The sequence below is a fragment of the Aptenodytes patagonicus genome, chromosome 2 (genome assembly GCF_965638725.1).
Source record: "Aptenodytes patagonicus chromosome 2, bAptPat1.pri.cur, whole genome shotgun sequence".
Taxonomy (NCBI): domain Eukaryota; kingdom Metazoa; phylum Chordata; class Aves; order Sphenisciformes; family Spheniscidae; genus Aptenodytes; species Aptenodytes patagonicus.
Window position 1 is genome coordinate 32491813 of NC_134950.1, and position 16389 is coordinate 32508201.

At 42.4% G+C, this 16389-nt stretch overlaps 1 protein-coding gene across 2 annotated transcripts in view; it reads left to right on the top strand.

The window, feature by feature from the left end:
• The window catches only part of PAG1 (phosphoprotein membrane anchor with glycosphingolipid microdomains 1), a 116766-nt gene that overhangs the window by 53955 nt on the left and 46422 nt on the right, over window positions 1-16389 (top strand). Inside the window, exons 1-2 of one of the 2 annotated variants that reach the window (XM_076329497.1) lie at window positions 10816-10929; window positions 13408-13472. The gene's annotated coding sequence lies outside the window, so the exon portion shown is untranslated. Of the gene's footprint in view, window positions 1-10815; window positions 10930-13407; window positions 13473-16389 lie in introns of those variants that run through there. The other variant, XM_076329496.1, reaches the window with a different exon arrangement.

Below are 16389 nucleotides of genomic sequence, written 5' to 3' on the forward strand. Positions count from 1 at the left end.
TTTTCACACAAAGTAGTAACATATGTTGTGCTGTCACAGCTGTGAAAGATATTTTCATCTCCTCGTTTGGCTTTTAACTGCTTTCTTGCAGTGAACCAGGTCAAGGAGTTTTGGGAACACTGCTCCCCTCTGATAGCATCCTTAAGCTAATACAGTGCTGCAGTGAGAATATTCAAGTACATGCAATTAACATTTTACATATGTATTGAGATTAATGTCAATATATTACATTAATGTAAGTACATTATTTCATGTAATGTGAATGTTAAATATTTGCCTAAGTATTTATGTGAATGTCATGGTTTAACCCCAGTCGGCAACTAAGCACCGCACAGCCATTCGCTCACCCTCCCCCCCGCAGTGGGATGGGGGAGAGAATCGGAAAAGCGAAAGTAAGAAAACTCGTGGGTTGAGATAAGACCAATTTAATACTTGAAATAATAAAATAATAATAATAATAACAACAATAATAGCAACAATAAGAACATTACATTTTATGTAAGAACATAAAATTATATGGAGGGGTAGGGCTTTTGCTTTTGTCTTTTTTACGTTAAGGCAGAATTGAGGATAGCAAGATGATGCTTGGTCAAAATAATCACGTCTGTAACTCTTTTAGGGCTAGCGCCAAAATAAGAATGAGACATAACAAGGCGTCTTGAGCAAATGGAAATCATAAGGCTGAAAACACAAATGTGAAGGATAAATGGTTCCTATGAACTCCATCTGTATTGAAAAAGCCTATGTCAAGAGCAGGGTTTAAATATTTTTGGCTGCACGCTTGCATGGGACAGAATGTAGTTAAAACAATTCCTGTAAAAGCTTCTTCCTAAGCAGGCAGATGTCTGGAGAAATGAATGACTGACACGGCACTGCAGGCTCGTGGCAGGCAAAGTGGTGCCCAGGTTCTGGGCTTTTCCACCGGCACGAAGCCAAAGCGTTTCTAATTATTTCAACAGAGCAGTATTGCACAAAGATTTATATAGGCAAAAATAGGATTTAAAGTGGCGAACATGATGGGAATACAGTCTTTCAGGTTATTTGCAGTGGTTTTCCCCATCCGTTTTAACCACTTCCTGGCCAGAGTGCAGCGAGAACAAAGCTGTGGTCATCTGAAACAATTTTCTAGGCATTTTGAGAGATGCTCTTGCAGCATAGATGAAGCATTAATGTAGTGTTGCTTTGGCGTGCCTGGGGGATTTATGTTGTGTTGATTCAGTGATGAATCAAGTAGGCAATATCCAGTGCTGTGAGTGGTACTGCTAACGCTGTCAGAGGAGAGGGCTGGAGCAGCCGGCGGGGAAGGAACGGGGATGCGGCTGCAGCAAAGGGGTGACTGAAGAATGGAAGCACAGAGCAGAAGTCGGAGATGGTAGGTCACAGGTAACAGCAGACCTTAACTGGTCTTGTCTTTGTATCTGCAATTATACTGGGTGGTAAATACGTACTTTGTCTGGAGGCATGACTTCAGCTGCTTATCCTTTTATGCCCTCCTCCACGTTAAATATTGTTATAAAAACCCCAAATAGCACTGTGAGTGTTTTACTTTTTAAAAAAGGAGCTATCGGCAATTATTATTATATCAGAAAGAAGCAACATAAAGGCCAAAGCATTTGACGCCTCCTGTGCTTACTGACAATATTAAATTCATGCAAAGAATGGCCTCCTATTTAAATGAGCAAATATCTAAATGACTGCCTAACTTATTCACATTTTTTGCATGAAGCTCTTCTTGGTCATAAGCTTATAAAACACAAGCAAAATAAGTTTTGTTTTGTCAGGTTTTGGAATTAATGGAAAGACTGAACTTAAAAAAAAAAAAGCTGCTTCATAAAAAAAGACAAAGAGATTTCTCTGTGTCTGCAAGACCTGTAATTTTTGAAAGCGTATCTGCCAGCCCAGTTATCTCTCTGTGCTAATAGGATCTCTTGGAGAACATCTGTATATGGCTAGTATTTCACGTTCTTAATGTCTGTGTTTTAATTTTGAAGGGGCTACACGTGTGAGATAACCCACCCTTATTTGAGTTTATTTTCTCTATGTTCTATAAAATCAGGAAAGTAAAAAATTCAAGAGACCCTCATTAGTTGGCCCAATTGGGATTATCCACTGTGATGCTTCCAGTGGCAGGGAATAGGAATTGATTTCCCAGGGCATGCTGTCCAAGCTGATGTTCCTAGGAGATTGGTCTGAGCAAAGATTCAGGCTTTGACTCACCATGACTTCTGGTGTCTAGTACAGAGAGGATGCTAACAGCCACCCCAAAAATCTGATTTTAAAAGTGATGGAAAAAGAGAACTAATATTTTGTCTTTCCCCTCCTCAGACAGTAAAAGCAAAGGTGGGGAGGGTACAATTACCACTTGTCAAACATTATTCCTGAAACACTTCAGAGAAGGTGAGGCTTTCCTAAACATACTGCGTGATTAATTTGTTTCCTCTGCCCCACTGATTTCAAGTGAAATGTTTCTCCTGCTTGCAGTGTGTAAGGCACACTCATCTCCCCGGCTGTAAGGTGAGCAGCACTTTGCTGCCCGGATTCCCACGACAGCGGCAAGTGATCTTGTCTGAAGTTAAGATGCTCTCCATCATCGCGGGGCTGTCACCGATGTCTCAGAGGCAGCAGTCAGGGTCCCCGTGGGGAAGTTCACAGCTGGCTGCAGCTGCTCCGACGCCTTCCTTGCAAAGGGAGGAATGCGCATGAAAAAGAAGAAAAACTGTAATGAAATCCATTAACAACCGTTAGGAAGGAAACAAGCTAGGGAAGATGAATTTTAGTAGAACAAAAACTATTTATACAAAGCCACCTTCTGTGTTGCAATAACTGACAGCTACAAAACAGGGTGACCTCTCTTCCCAGGGCCGTGCTGGATAGCAGGGCAATGGAAATGGGGAGCCCCAGGCTTGCTCCCTGCTCCAACATGGCATGGAGCACCCCAGGAACACTTCCCGGCTGTGGCAGAAGTGCTGGCAGGAGTACTGCCCCACTGGCTGCCCAGCCACTGCTTTCTCCGCACTCAAGGGTAGGGAGCCCTGTGAAAGCCAGGCTTGCAGTATAGGAGGGGGGGTGTATGCTTTGGGCGGGGGGGAAGCACATGGGGGCTTCTTTACTTGTTCATCTCCCCTCAGGCTTAACGGAAAATGTTTTTCTCACATCCCTGTCTGTCCATCTGGCTGCTTTGGTGTGGGAGAAAACACATGCTGAAGCCCATACAATTCCCATGGATTTAATGCAAATACTGAAGAAGAATTTCAGGATTTGGTTAAGTGTGGGTTTTTTTCTAAAGGTAGGCTAATGTGATCCTCTGCAGTGTGCAAGTACTTCTTCTGGCAAAGCTTGCTCAATTAAGCAAATCCCATCTCTGATGTCTGTTTTAGGCTTTTATGCTAGCATCTCTCCCAGTTCAATAAGTTGGCATAGGCAATACTGTTTACTATTTCTTTAAAAAGTACACTTAAGAAAAATTTCTTTACTGAAGGAGTGGTTAAACATTGGAAGAGGCTGCCCAGGGAAGTGGTTGAGTCACCATCCCTGGAAGTATTTAAAAGACGTTTAGATGCGGCACTTAGGGACGTGGTTTAGTGGGCATGGTGGTGTTGGGTCGACGGTTGGACTCAATCTTAGAGGTCTTTTCCAACCTTAATGATTCTATGATTCTATGATTCTATCTTGTCCAGTGTATTTTGTCCAGCACGGAGTCTGGAGGTGGTGAACAGGCTTCTGCTAACCCACAGGCTGTCTCAGCAACTTATGTAAAAATGACAGAGGACACATGCAAAGATTAAAAAAAGAATCTTGCCATCCACAAGTTATTGCGGGATTCCTTAAGCATCATGTTCAGGTCCCACTGGCAGAGTGATTTAAAGGTTATTTTCCAAAGACAGAGACATACAAATGTTCTGGGAAGTCCTCCTTGTCCGGGTGCTAGTCAGAGCGGTGATGCTGTGCACTCTGTCCGTCAGTCCACTCCATCTGCCACCTCCCAGGCACAGGATGAAGGTGGTAGGTGATGGCACACAAGCAGCAGGTAGCTGCAAAACTCATCCACTGAAATGAAGGCATCATGGTAGATGAAGGCTTGTCGGTGGTGGTCTGTCTCAGCAGCTTTGATTTGGTGTCGTGTGCTTTATTGAGCCGTGGTCCTGTAGAGGCTTTCTTGATAATTACAGGGTAAAGTCTCCATTGCAGATACTGGCTTTCATGTATCAAAGGCTGGTGGAGTGGAGGCACGCAGAAGGCTGAGCCTCTGCTTCCTGGCTGTGATTGATTCTTAATGCTTGAGATAGTTTTCATGATGTTGTTGTTAGTTATTAAAAGAAAACCAAAACAACCAGCTTCTGTCGCGACCGTGCTGCGTGATCAGGGCAAAACCTTTATGAACAGATACTTTCAGAGCTCTCAGAGAGCTCCCCTGGTGGTCAGGCACCTCTGGCTTACTGGGCCACTTCACTCTCAGAAGTGTTTGTTGAAAGTATACTTGAAAATCAGGGCAGGGTCCAGTTTCTCAGCACCCTTGCATAAGCCTGGCTTTATCAGACACTTGAGAGATTTGCTCTTTTAAGTTTCCTTTTTAATTACTCTCTAAATTCTTTCAGTCCAGCCTTGTGAACCACGTTTGGGTGAGGCTTTCAGATACGTGCCAATCCATCCATGGCGAGTATGTCCAAGGGAGAACAAAGTATTGAAGGGCAATGTAATATTAGGTATAAAACCAGGTCTGATCTCTCACAGGTAGTGTGGAGTCCAGGCAAAAAGCATGAAATCCCAAGACAACAGTAGCAGAAAGAAGCTGGAAATGTCTTCTCTTACCGATCTGTTGTTTATCTGCTTCAGGAGCTCTATGAATTTGAGGTGCCAGCAGCTTCTTTAGGCTGTTTTTTTTCTTTTCTACCAGTAACATAGGTCAAACTTTGGGCAGTGTTGCTAGATTTCAGGCTGGTGCCACATGAAGTAGGTGCACGGACAGTCAGCTCTCTGCTCTGTCCTGTGGGTACTTAGGAGGACAGCACAAACAGCCGTGGCTGCACTAAGAAAAGTTTGATGTAATTAACCATCTTTATGTTTTGAAGGGGATTAAGGTTGTTCATCTTGTTTTTCCTGCTTTTTAAACCAGTTTTCATTGTGAAGGATATAGTGATAATCAAAGAGACCAAGAACTGCTAGCTGACAGTCTACATCCCATCCTGTTTTTCCTGAAATGAATCTTCCAGTATTAAACACTATCTCCATTTACTGTGGTTAAATAAAAGTTTCTAAGAGTGGTTTCTTTTTCTTTTTTGTATATCCCTGGTTTTATGAATAAATAAATGCTACAGACATCTTCAGCGCTGATTCAATGCTTAAATGTGCTTCCAACAGTTTCTACAGACCAGTAGCTCTGGTAGGAGGACTGGTATAGTTTGTGCAAATGCTTGTACAGAGAAAATTGCATCTTAATAATTACTTTTCATATAATGCAATTTCCTGAATACAAACAGTTTTATCTGGTATGCTTTTGCTGAGTATGATGCCACCACTCCTGGCAGCAAAACCGGGATAATGCAGACAGGTCTGACAGGATCAGGACTTGGAAATGCAAGTCAGCTGCGGGAGGCAGGATGCAGAACAGTCGGGGCTGGTGATGAAGTAGTGACACAGGTATCCTCCTTCTCAGCTGCTCTATCGCAACTTGTCAACAAATGACAGGAGGATGTCATTCTTGGTCTCTTGCATTTATAAGCTCAAAATGAAATCCTCTAATCATAAATAGATTTATATCTTCTGGTGGCTGTTTTGCCAATTAGCATGGTGTCACTTCCATTTCCAGAACCTCTGTCCACTAGTATCCTATAGTCTGGCCAATTATTTTGAGCACACTTTAATCAGATTTGACATTTTTTTAAAAAAATTATATTCCCTTGTGCATTTGGAGTTTAGCAATTTGATTTAGATAATCAGATCTTGTCCATATATCCAAATAATTCAGGAGAGTTTCTCCTGGTTAGCTATGACAATGTAGGATAATGGATTTGCACGATATTTTAACCAAATCTGAAAACATTTGAATGTTGTGAGTCAGAAAGAGCTTTGACCTGAAACTTAATTGAAGAGTGGACAATAGGAAAAGTGGGAGGATGCAGGAAAGGGTTAAACAAAAAAGAAAATCCCTGGTCATTCAAGGCTTTGCTCCTGTTAAATGGTCTAAAGAGCTCTTGTCATAGAATAGTTGGGCCTTATAAATGGGATAAATTTGCAGATTAGGAAGAGTGGAAAATGAAAACTTAGTAATGTGATTTCTTTCTTCATTTTTAATAAAAATGAGCAAGCTGCAGGGAAGACTAAAAGGCAAGCTGAAGTCGAAGCAAGCATATTTGTAGCCATCCATGTCCTAATGAGTAGCATTAGGAAACCATATGTAAGTATTTAGTCTTGACTGTAGCAGATTGAATACATTTGGTCTTGTCTGGACTAAGCAAGCCTGAATCTATCAAGTATTTGGGCGAAAAAACAGTTGGAAATTGTGGTTACTACAAATGGAAACCAAAAAGCCATGCTCAAATGCTTGATAAATGCTGGAAGCAGATGAGGTGAAAGTTTCAGTTCTATTATCAGTGCTAATCTGACAGGTGGAAAGAGAAGAAAGAAATTTGCAAATGACATCAGGTGTTCTTACAAAAATGCGTTGCTGACTGTATAGTAGTTCATAATTATTATAATGCTGCAAACCAACTTCCATAAAAAAAAGATTTAAGGAAATTATTTGCATTCTTGTAATACAGAATATTAAACTGAGATTGTATTGGTACACTTTAAATCTTTATAAGGCTTTGACTTGCCTGCTCTAAGAAGGGGCTTTAGACACATGATAGGTATGCCAAATTAAAATCCACATGGCCATAAGTCTTCTGTAACTTGTATAGATGATGTCTTCACCTGAGCTAGTCAAGAGCTTTTAGCAGAGAACAGACCATAAACCCAAATGATCTGTGTCCAAGTAAAATATTTCAGTAAGATAGATAGCTCAAAATGAAATACAGCCCTCTTCAGCAGTGGATGCAGCCTGGCGTGTGCGTTTCTTCAGTATGCGTAGGAGATACACAAGTACCTCCCAGGACTGACAAGCTCCCAGCCAGAGCAAAAGGTGATGCTTGATTAAGTGTAATTATGTATTTAGTCCCTGGATCTCCCGTAGATGGAGAGAACATGGTGCCATCCAGCATTGGGCTCAGGCAGGTGGAAGGACCTGATGAGGTGCACGTACCGATGCCATGCAGTGCTACAAATAAAACTGTCAGTGGAAGTAACTCTCTTAAAAAGTTAATGCAGGAAGGAATAGCAGTGACAAGTTTGGCTGGAAAAACTGTAACTAAAGGAAGTCTAGAATAAACAGCATTATCAAATTGGTTTTCATCAACAGCTAATCCAAATTTAACTAAGATCTCTAGGGTTAAGGCTTCATTATCACCTGATGCAGGCTGAACACGTCTATCTGACTAGTTGAAGATTTGATGTAACACCTATTTAAGGAAGTAATTTACAAGTGTAACTCTCATCTCTACGGACAGAGTTGTTCATAATTTGCTTGAAGATGTTTGCTTTATATTTGTAAAGATTGAATTTGATATCAGGGTATTAGAGTGGCAGTGACTAAGTCTTGGCATTCTTCACTGGAGAAGGAAACTCTTGGTCTTGTGTTTTCTGAAAACTGAATGTTGTATCCCTCTGTCTCTTAGTTGTAGATGTAAAGTAGGAGTGTGAATGTGTGTGTGTTGCAAAAGCCTGGGAGCAAACCAGATTTTTCAGAGTAGCAGTATGCTAAGAAATCTAATAATCCTTCTGCAACTCCAAGACACATACTGCACCTTACTGCAGTCCCTGCCAGAGCGTGCGCTATGCTCCTTCCTTTTGCATGTTTTTTACGGAAAAGGTCTTCTCTGAAACTTTCATTCTGTGGTTCCTTAACCCATCCCTCCAGTGAATGACAAAACTCTTTTGCCACCTAAACTGCCCTGAGCAATATTTTCGTGGGTTTATACTCCTTGAGAGCCAAGGATGTGTGAGATAGAGGTGAGGGACATCTCAGATGGATGGTGTACATCCAAAGATACTGGAAGTTAATGGAATTGCTGTGGGGTTACACCAGTGAAAATGAGGTCATCTTCTGTACTTTTAAAATAATTGTGAGAATAGAACAGAATACTATGAATTTCAGTTTTCACATTTGAGTTTGTGTACACTAAGTACAACATGAGCCCTTAAGTAAAATATAGAGGTGCAAACTGGTAGAGATGAAGTGAGATGGCACAGGCAGGCTGTAGCACTCTCCTCTGCTCCAGACCCAAGATTGCCAAGAGAAGTAACCATCATTAATGTTCTCGACTACCTCCAAGCCAAAGTATACCATGTATTAGACATATTGCATTAGGCAGCCTATTGATGCTATGTTGCAGTTCCCAAATGTTGCACAGTAAAGGAGGAAAATGGTGCGAGAAGAGTAATGCTGAGGACCACTGATTCATGTGGACTAGAATCTTAGGAGAAGCAGAAAAGGGAGGAGGAATAAAGGTAGCCTGTAGGACATTGCTCTTGATTATACTTGACCTGTTTTAGTTGAAGTAATTCTGCTTGCCTCTAGCAACAAGCATTTCCTAATGTATTTTACCATTAGATGTTGCATCCTTTACTAGTTATTGAATGGTGTGTGTAGGCTGGCCTCATGCAGTTCTCGTTCAGGGCATCCTTTTGACTCTAAATAACTGCCTCGGCACTTTTTTTTTAAAGGGTAGAAATACATGGATTTTTGCGATTACTTATGTAATTCTGCAGAGCAAAAAGAGATCACATTTGAGATCCATCAGCTGTGATACTGACCCTGGAAGCTACTCTGAAATATGTTTTAGATATTTACGATGTTCTGTCAAAGAACATCTGATTTTGTTTATTGCCACAGAGTCATGGGGCTCTGCTGATATAAAGCAATCCTGATCCTGCTTAAGTCCATTTGGCAAGGTGCTTAAGACAAATAACTTGATCTTATTGATAGATAAAAGGAAGAAGTTTCCTTAAGAACTGTTATTAAAGAATAAAATTAGAAGAGGTGGTTGCTCATTTACAGCTCTCCTTTCTCAGCTTAATTTTGAGTACGAGATGCAGAGTCTTACTGTGCTGTTACTATCCACTGGCACTGCCGCTCAGTTCTCCTGAAAACGATGTTGGAGTTTGGCCTCAGTGAAATGCTTTGAAACAAGTTATTTTCAAAAAGTGTTTATAAATTCGCCCTAAAAATCTCCCTCTTATTTTGCTGTCTCATGTTACAAACTCATATGCATTAATTCAGAAGTGGCATGTCTGTGATTGTTCGTTACTCAAGATAACCCTTGCCAGTTCCCCAAAAATTTAACGGCAAAAACGAGCCCCCGAGAGCTGGGGCACCAGTGATAGCTCCCTGGCCCCGCTGATGATCTTCAAGCCTGACCTGGTAGGACCTCCTAAAAGGGTGAGATAGGGCCCCTGGGGGATTGCCAGCAAGTCACCAATTAATACTAATTGCATGGGAAATTATTGTAATGCTGCGATGGTTCATCGGGGACCTGGAATGAGTTCATAGCTGTGCTGCACCCTAGGGCTGCGTGTCCCTTGGTGTTTGCTTCTAGAAGAAAATGCATTGTTGCTTGCCGCTCTGTTCGGTTGCAGTGTTTTAAGATCTGAACTATAATTAATGTGGAGAAATCTGAAACAGCTACCATCTATCGTGGAGCTTGGCTTGGGAATATTTGAGTTAAACTGTAAAATTCCAATTGGTTTCAGCAGGGATCATCACCGACTCCTCTGGAGCCGGGCCAGATCACTTCTCGTTTTCTGATAGGAAAGAAAGCAAAGCTGAAGTTACGTGAAATGTGTGCAACATGCACGATAGTCCTTTCAAAACAAGAAAAATACACACGTCTGATTTTAAAAGGGCTTTCTGCTTTGCCGCTCTGATTTCCAAGGGGAGCTTTACAGAAAACTGGGATTTAAGATGCTGCTGTCTTCCCCTCTTCCTAGTGACAGCTGTAAACATCTGCTGAGGATGTCATTCATTGTCTCATCCTACAGTTGCTCGTTAAGATTGTGAACCATCGTGCCTCCTTGAAAATTAAACTGGTAGTGCTGTGGGGAGGGAGCGAACAGCCAGCATGCTCAGAGGCTCTCTGGAGTGTGGTTTCTGAGCAGTGCAAGAGCAGCCGCCGCGTCCGTGCTTCGTCCCGGGGATAACGCCTCAGCAGGGAGGGGAGCTTTCCCAGCCAGTTTGGGAGGGCGGGTGGTGGCAGGTGGGATGTGTAAAGCACGCTGCTGTGTCATCGCACTGCGATTTCGCCTCTCCGTCCTGCTCTCGAAAAGGCAGACAAGGCTTCAAGTCATAAATTGCATTTCGTGTAACTCCTCCCTATTTCGGCTGCTTGCTCACGCAGCCACCCACGGATCTGAAACAAAAATGTGCGAAGCAAGGCAGGGAGCTCTTTCACCAGTGCAGATTTCATCTCCCCTCTAGGCGCCAGGGTGCCCGTCCTGCGCCGACGCCGTCTTACTCCTCCTGAACATAACGAAGCTTTGGCTAATCACAAATACATAAGCATTTTTCTCCCATCCGTTCTCATCAGCCTGTACTCCAAGAAGAAGAAAAAAAAAAGTCCGGGGCTGTACATGAGCGTGTCTTTGTGCCACTGTTCGTTCAGCGGGCTGACAGAGGCGGCATTGTTCGCAGGCTGTGGCCGGCTTGGCAGCCAGAGAAGGTGGGGATCTGTGCCGTGCATACGGAATCGGCGAGCGGCCGAGGACAGGGGTCGAGAAACTCCTAGAGCTGCATTAACGACAAGAGGGAGTTTTCATAGCACCTCGCTGATAGTTTCCCCTGGTGTCTTCTGCACAATGCAAACGGGGTCTGGCATGAGGAGTCCTTGTTAATCAAAGGTAAGGTTTTTATCTTTATAGTAGCACGGTAGCGATTGCTGCTATTCGGTTATTAATTAAAATATGGGTGATATGACTGGAGAAGAAGTTGTGAAGTCCGCCGTACTCCTTAGGAGAATAAAGCTTCATGGTGGCACCATGCTGCAGCTGAGGGTTATTGAAGTTTGTCTGTTCCCCTTTATGTGGGCTTAGTTCGCATTACCAGTATTGAGAAAATCTGTATGTGTTCCCATCAGAGGAAGAAGAAGACCATTTAGTCTCCTTCTCCAGCTTTCTTACTTTTTAAGCCAGAAGCTACTACATATATGCAACATTAAATGGATTTTGCTAATAGAAATACATTAACATATAGCCATTAGGCAAGGTAAATGCTTCTTCCTATTACCAGAGACAGTTCCTCCCCCCTGCAGGTACTCCCTGAAGTAGAAAACATCCTGTACAGTGTTTAAAAAATTAACATTTGTTCCACACACCTCAGCAGAAAGAAAAATCATTGTTGCATTTATTTTTTCAGTCTCTTTGTAATAACTAAGATTACACAGACGGTGCTAAACAGATTTTATGTTGTTGTGCAGATATTTCTCCTGTGTTCTTACTCCTTCGGTGATGTTTTTAGTAGCTTTTAAATTACTATTATTTTTCTAGTTTTAAAGTAAAGATATATTTTGTCTGAGCGCTTCTCCAGGTCTCTTTGCTGTTCTTACTGCTGTCTGTCCCTTGTAATTGTTAACTATATTTTTGAGAGTTTGTACTGCTATTTGGGGGTGATAACGAACGTGGTCTTAAATGTGCATGCCTTGGAGCTGTGGCGGTTGTTCCTGTTGAGTGCCCAGGTTGACGTGCTTTTGGGGTTGTGGTCGGGACCCCCCAGCACAACTGCAGATTTGGGTACTTAATGTCACAAGTGGCGTTTGAAAGATATTGGAGGGTTTTTGTTGATTTTTTCTAAGGGGAGATAAAAAAGAGAAGAGTGTCATTCGTGAACTGAAGGGCCTTACTCTCTTCTGCCAGTGTGTGCATGTAGCAAGACTGTTTGTTGCATGTAATTCGGGAGAACACAGCTCGTACCTCCTGTTTGCCGATGGCATGTAGCGGCCCCAGAGGACACACGCTGCTTTTGTGCTCCTGTTCGGTTTTAGTCTTTAGGGAGCAACTGTTTCAAAGAATAAACACATTGCCTTGTAGGAGAAACTCTCGAAAACATCCTGCTAGTGACAGTGGCAGCCGCTGCCGATCATGCTGGACGTCCCTCTGCCAAAACCGGCGGGGCTTTGCTAGCTGGCCAGCCAAAGGCCCGGAGCTGCAAGCTGTATAACCACACGGTGATTGGCACAGTGGACCAGCGAGTGAGGATGGCCAGAGGAAATAACGTTTATCCATGGGAAGCCGCGAGGCTGCTAACTGCTCGCTCAAAACGCCGTACCTGGGTTTATCCTGGCCCTCGGCCCGGGGGTTTACAGCATCCCCTTCGTGCAGGCGTGTCAGCCCCGCTAATCTGTACGCAGCCCCCCAGGCTGCTCGGCGGCGGGGCCCTGTCGGGCACCGGGCGGGCAGGTAATGAGCCTGTTCGCTCCCTCCACGGAGGCTTTCCCCGTGCGCCCCTCCTCGCTGAGAGAGGGCTCCTCGGCTGTGCAGCAGGGCTGGAGGGATGATGCTGGACCCCTCATCCTGCCGTTTGGACATCAGCATTTTGACGATGCCCTTCTCATCAGAGACATGTGCCAGACAACACCTGCTACAGTAAAGAAGGACATTTAAAAGTAATAATAAGCATATTTATACCTGTTTAATTTTTTTTTTTATCTATCAAATGAGAGATATTTATGGTCATTACCTCCAGGAAAGAGAGAAGTGAGACCCTAGATTAGATTCTGTGCGTCTGAATGATTTTCTTGCGCTTGACCAGCAAGTGTGGAAATCCCAAATCAGAGCTTGTCTACACAAGCAAAAAAATGGAACCAGAATAATTAAAGGGTTTGCAATTCACACCCGTTTTTCAGTGGATGCTTTAGGCACTCTTATCAGGAAATAAAGATATATCTGGATAAATGTGGTTTTGCGTTAAATCAAAATTGGTCATTTATCATTGTGAATACACTGGCTTACACTGGTGTAGAGCCTGTTACTTTACTTTTACTGCTGTGTTTTAACTGACAAACACCAAGTTTCATTCGCTGTTAGTTTAAAAAAGTAGAGCAAGTACATCTCCCACACATAAAATTACCCTGCTTAAAGTTCGTTTGCTAAATGCTGTGTGCCTTGTTTATACAGTGACTTTTATAACCCATTTCCTCTGGAGTATATGACACTAAGCGGGCAGGGTCAATTTAAAATAGATAGCTTTTGCTTACACAGTCAACTTTCATCTATTGTATATGTTTCTGTAAACAAAAAGATGCAGCAGAGTTTGTGATGGACATAAGCACAGGCAGGGCCTTTGCAGTAACTTCTTAACCGGCACTTCATCGTTTTTTTCAGCACAGAAGTTTTTGCCTCCTCACTGGGAGAGCCTGTATGAAGACCTGCGTGGATGGTGCTGTAAGGTAAGGAATACCCCCACTGAGAGCCAGGGTTTTTTAAGCTCTTCTTCTTAATTTTGCACTGCTACAGAGTTCCCATGTGAGAAGTTGCTTCACTCTGCATCTGATTTCTTCTCAGAAGGACTTGCATATGGTGGTCCTTTGTTGTTCTGTAGTAACAAATACATGAGCAAAATTAACTGTTTACTGTGTAGATGATAATATGTCTTAAATGATGTTGAATTTCACTGTCGTATGAAGTTTTATCTGCATACTCTTTCTCTCCCGCGAGCCTCAAACAGTCCCTTTGGGGAAAGGATCATGCTGTGTGTCTGGTGTACCTCTTGGTGCAGCAGGTCCCTGTGCAGCATCACTTGCAGTATTTTATTCAACTTTGAAGTGTTAAATTAAAACAGGAGAGTCCGGTGTGTTTTCTGATTCCCAGAAATACCGTTGCTTTGTGGCCTTCCCCTGCCAGCTTTAATGTCACCTTTCCTTCTCAACTTCACTTCTCTCTTCTCCTGCCGGATAGCAGCCCCCATCATCTCTGCATCCTTTCAGACGCGGTGCGCTCGAGGCTTTTATCTGCAGGCAGACTGATGATCAGCAAACAGCATCATTCTTACCTCCTCTCCCAGGACCTACGTCTGTCGTGTTTTACTCTACCTCACGCACCGAGTGAACAAATAAATGGTCAATAAATGAAGAATCTATTTGAAATACGATGGCTGGAAATTGTGTAGCTCTTCCGATTTGGTGTCCTAAAAGATAGGCTTTCATGCAGTGCTAGGTAGATTACACAGCCCGCATGGGTATTACAAAGTCCAGCAGTGTTAGTATAGTATAGCTGTGGTGCTTGTTTCCTTAATCTGTTTGTTTAGAGACACCCGGAATATTCATCTTAATCATCTATTTCCGCTGCATAGTAGGTACAGGAGGAAATACCACAGAGAGCCCTGTCACTGGGAAAATGCATCATTTGAATGTGCAATGTAAATATTTTAACTAACCAAATGTAAACACTGTTTTGCCTTTAGGATTGGAAAAGACTGTCACAGTCAAAAATGAGCTGACATAAGAGTGACCCTGTATAGATGAGATACAAAATTGCGTTCACACATTTTGGTAATGAAAACAGAGCCCTTAATGAATTGCCTAGTGTGAAAGGAATTACAAACACAAATGTGCCTTACACAAGATGATTGGAAGTCGCGCTGTATTAACGTTAGAATGAAGGACTTTCAGGATTCATGGGGATCCGAGGTCCACGGGAGAGATGATGTGAGATGAGAGAGGTGAGATGATGAGAGATGTGAGATGGTAAGAGCTAGAGAGAGGCTGGAGACCCTGGAGGAGAATCTAAACTGTAAGTATGCTCTGAATATCCATGCTCCTCCGTGCCTCTGGCTATGACTTGTGTTCACCATGCCAGGACAGCTAATTCAGAAGTTTCCAAGGGTTGGAAGATGGTAGAAGCAACAAAGATACTAGATAGAACAAGAAGCACCTTATTTCATTCACAGATGTGCTGTGGGGTTTTCAGCTGGTGGATTCAAAGGAAAGCAGAGTTCTTAGGGAGCTCAGAGCTGTTGCTCATTAGCTCTGCCTACACTGGCTTCATAAGTGCTTGAAGACATATGGTCAAGTGGTACTTGATAGAAACCAGACATGGGATTTAACTTTTGGTGCTGAATATGGTCCTGAAAAATAGTGCTATAGCATAGGATACAGAATCCTCCAGATACCACTTGACTTTACCGTGCAGTAGATGCTAAGAAGTAGAGACCCTGAATGGTCTTTGGGCGTTCATCAGATTGCTAAGCAGAAGAAACACCTGGAGATTATTTCATTGGCTATATGTTCTATCCCGTGGATTGTTAATATCAGAAGAGGAAGAAACAACCCAGAGGATTTGACTAGACTCCATGGATTGCGAGAAACTAGTTAGATCTTATTTCTGTAGGCACAGGTCTATGTAAATGCCCAAGCAAGTAAGCTGTCATTACTGGAATAGCTGGGGGATTTTTTAAAGTTGATTTTTGCTTGTATTACCAACAATGGGTAATATATTAACATCTGCCTCACATTTGCTATTTCTTTGTTCTAACAGCTGGAAATTTACATTTGCACATTGGCCTCAGAGCTAAAAATGTCATTCCCTAGGTTAAAAACCCATACTGATTTTTGTCATTCTCCTTGTTTGGAAAGGAGAACTGGAAACGCAGGGAAAAGACAAAAAACCGGGAAGGGTAACCCCCAGATGATAAATGCTTTCAGTTGGAGCACAGATTAATCATGTGTAGTGTAGCCTAAGAGTGTCATTGTCTGCCATTACTACAGCAATTTAGCTGTAGCCAAATGAGCAACTCTATTAAGAGTAAAAATTATGCAAGGAAAGTAGAAGAAACCAAATACTTAAGTCATCAGTGAAGAGAAAAATACAATAGCATTTTTTTCAGTATAGAGGAAATTAAGAGCTTTTTTTGTGTGAATGAGAAGTGTTTTGCATAGATGAGAATAACTTTGATGTTATCCTTGAATAAAACTTCTGTTGTTAGAAAAACAACCATTTTATGCAATAACTTCATGTAACTATTCTCTCAACTATAGATAATCCAAATCTTCTTTAACCCCCAGACAGATGTGTCAATTTTCATGGGAAAGCATGAATACATTCAAAAGTAAGAACTTCATTTTTTCCCTTTAGGAGCAGGAAGCTCATATACTTTTGCTAAAGTGCTGTACTGTGCTTCCCCTCCCCCCCCCAAAAAAAAAAAAGGATCTAAAATGGCTTGGTTTAGCACAGGAGAAAAGGTAGGAACAGATGACTTCGTAGTGCTGAATTCATAGCGTTGTTTTTCTAAAAGGAAATAACGTTATTTGAAGAAGAGTTTTAGATGGCTGATGCAAGATGGGGAATTTAAGAGGAGGGAAGGGAAGT